Raw genomic sequence first — 3,582 nt, forward strand, 5'->3', positions numbered from 1 at the left:
GATTGGTCTCAGTGGTGAAAATTTCCGAACACATATTTTGTCAAGGAGCTGATGAGACCGTTTCCCATTCGATTTTGAAATATTAATATCATGACGCCTTATTTACATTTGAGAGGGTACTCACAGATCGAGGTTTTCCGTCACATTCCATCACATTTGAACGTTTCGGATCCTTCTGCATCGTCCACAAGAAGCTGAATTTGCTGGACTATTAGCTTTGCTTTCTTGAATTTGCTGAGTTTGGACCCACTGCATGCTATTTCAAGAGATTGATGAGACACAGAGTCGCTCTGCAGGATATTAAACATGACTAGCATTTATCTCTTCTCACTTTTTCCTGTTTAAATCCAGCAGTGATCGTGCTGAAAGGACACACCAGCACTTTCTTTATCTCCTCTCGGAACTTGTTCTGGGAGATTGCGTATGTGAAGACGTTGTTGCAGGAACTGATCAACTGAAGAATATTAACCATCTCTTGAACGATGTACCGTGGGTCATTAAAATCCAGGCAAGAGAAGTAGCCTTCACCTGTAACTCGCACGTAGAGAAAATGCCCGAGATAGCTTGCCCACAATAGGAGGAAGCTGATGGAGATTGTGAAGAGCAAGACTATGGACTTCTTGCGATTGGCCATCTCCATATCACCACGATTGTCAACACCACGGAGCCTCCTGCGTGCTCTGCTGGTTGCAAAGATATGCCTTACGGTCAAGTTGTTCAGAAGCAGGATGAGCAAGAATGGGAGAAAAGGTGTTAAGGTGTGGTCCAACCAGTCATAGACTTACCAGATTGGCCAAGTATAGAAGATAACTCGAACGTCACAAAACCAGGCCACTCCATTCACAGTGTACAAAGGATGAAGTAGAAAGGGATGTTCTTGATACAGCTCAAGGCATATATTACTCCAATCACCAACGATGCAGTTTTCTCCTTGCAGTATCTGGCCTTCAATCTCTGGCAACAAATGGCTACAAAGCGGTCGAAGGTGAAGGCCACGGTCAACCAGACTGAACTATCCCGGCTGCAACGGACCAGCACTGCACCGAGTGTGCAAGCAAGCGTAGTGGACAGGTAACTGTCCCGAAAGTAAATGCGTCCAATCCGGTTCAGTACAACAGCGGTAATGATGACAATCAAGTAATAGGTGATGCATCGGGAAAGTCCACATCGTCCTCGGGAGAGGATTGCAATTGCTATCAAGTTTGCTGTGAGAGGTATAGACAGAGATATGTTATGTTGCATATGCCACCCGCTTTTGAATCATCTAATGTATTGCTCAAGTTTACCCTTTAAAATTCTGGCTTTGTCAAATGTTCAACATCCAGTGCTGGATTAATTACTTTTCAGCACATGGAGTCAACGCAAACTACCCCTTCATAAATTCAACGCCTCCCCCACCCCACCTTTGACAGTGAATCAAATAAGCATCTGCAAAATGCAAAATATTTGCTGCGACGTTTTGATGCATACCATGTCCCATCCATCCAGCAACACTATGTTTGCTGATGTAAAATATGTCTCCATCCAACAGCATTTCGGTGGCACTTTCTAACTTTCCAATTAATACATATCCTCGTCACGTCAATCGGTGTCATATATTGTTATTAACTGAGGTTACAGCTGATCGCCAAATCTGCCATTTCTTGAATTCCTTATATCTGTCCAAAAGTGGTGATGATGTCCTGCACTGCCCATACCATATATTGTGCGATTTAATGTCTCAATGGCTCCATCGTTCCATCTTATTTCCAATTATCTGTGTAATGTTATGAAATATTCAAGCTTTGTGCACTGTGTTCTATTTTATCATTATGTCTCTCATGGTGACCTTCATTTGTTTAAGGTCTCATGAAAGACCCCTTCGTATTTAAGGCAATCCTCTATGGATCAGTCAAACGCGACGATTTCAAATAGAAATCAAAGATAAGCAACCAACATGCATGATGTCAGTGTCAACCACATCGAACACAAGTGAAATAGGCTGACCCATTACAAAATCCATACGGAAAATACTCCATTGGTAACATTTTGAATGCGTAATCCATTTTTTAAAATTGCATTTCCACTCAATTCCTCAACCCTTTCTGAAATTCAATGGTTGAACATCAAGTACTGCAACGACCACGTGCCATGAATGAATAAAGGAAGTCCCCAAATCTCATTAAAAATCTCCATTGTGAACGTGCTGGACTGCAATATTTGCATCGGTCCAGTAATCAAAACGTAGATTGCTATGCCAATAAACTAAATTATATTTGATCTCGCAACTATCAAGTAGAATTATTGTAATATAATAATGGCACAACCCCGTCGTAATTCGTGTTTCTGCATTACGACGGGATTCTTTTGTGCAACACTAAAAACGAAAACGCAATGCTCTGAAAATAGTGGATTAATATTAATAGAACACCTGTAATTTTAATTTCTAATTAAACATTAAACTGTATCATATCATAGAATGCAACCATATAAATTACCACGTGCTCACATTAACAGACAATTGAAACATTTTCAATACATATAAGAACATGAGCTTGATCATGAATAAAAGACGCAACCATTCATCGCTAAAAAAAACAAAGTTTTGTAGTTAACGTTATTTACCAAGGACACCAATAAGTGCTAGAATGGTGTAGCAAATGGCAAAGAATGGGCCATTCACTGCACCGTGCATTGTCTTTCAAAAAGTGGAAGTACTCCCGAAGCTTCACACGTTATCTCTAAGACGCAAACAAATCATCCCTCATTTATTTAGAGTAAGCAAGTCCACAGGGGCAAATAACTGACAACACGTGCATTCAGAATATTTCATTGAACCAGCGTGTTAACTCACCCATGTGTGCCCAACTCTCTTTCCCATCAGAAAGATGAATCACCTCAAAGAACGTCTAAGAAAATTTACTGTTACAAATGCCACAATTGCCACAGACTATGCCTGCATGAATTCATATCTTAGAATCGCTTATGTTAAATACTGATACGTGCCCCTATCACTATTTTTTGTTTCTTCTCATCATTGCGATATTCCCAATTAATGCACATTCATAGGTATCCGTTTACAGTAATATTTGACTCCTTATCAGGTGTTCGAGTATTTTATATGATCATGTTGCCCAATGTCATTATTGACTGAAAATCGGCAGCATTTATCCGAGTTGACTTCTGGCTAATTAGGAATGAGCGATAACTTCTGTCATAATAACCAAAACACACCTCCCAGAAATGACGAAGAATGAAAAATCGAACTATTGTTCCTGCTCTATCTGAATTTTCACAGCGAATATGTATCTTTTGTCATATTCTTTAACACAACAAGGAGACATTCGTTATAGATATTCCTTCTGTGCCTTCATTTGTGTTCTTACGTGGAAATATTCAGTTTGCAAACTGAATTATTTACGTATTTAACTGCAGTATCAGTTAAATACGTAAATAATTATGAGAGCTTGACATTGCTTGCCACTGCTGCTGATGGATACGTCAGTTGTCGAGAGAAAGTACCTGGAACCTAGGATTATGTGGGAAGCAAGAGAGAAAATTGCAGAGCCGTTGGCAATAATCTTTTCTTCTTCACTGTCAACG

The sequence above is a fragment of the Chiloscyllium plagiosum genome, unplaced genomic scaffold, assembly GCF_004010195.1.
Source record: "Chiloscyllium plagiosum isolate BGI_BamShark_2017 unplaced genomic scaffold, ASM401019v2 scaf_10555, whole genome shotgun sequence".
In the NCBI taxonomy this organism is placed as follows: Eukaryota; Metazoa; Chordata; class Chondrichthyes; order Orectolobiformes; family Hemiscylliidae; genus Chiloscyllium; species Chiloscyllium plagiosum.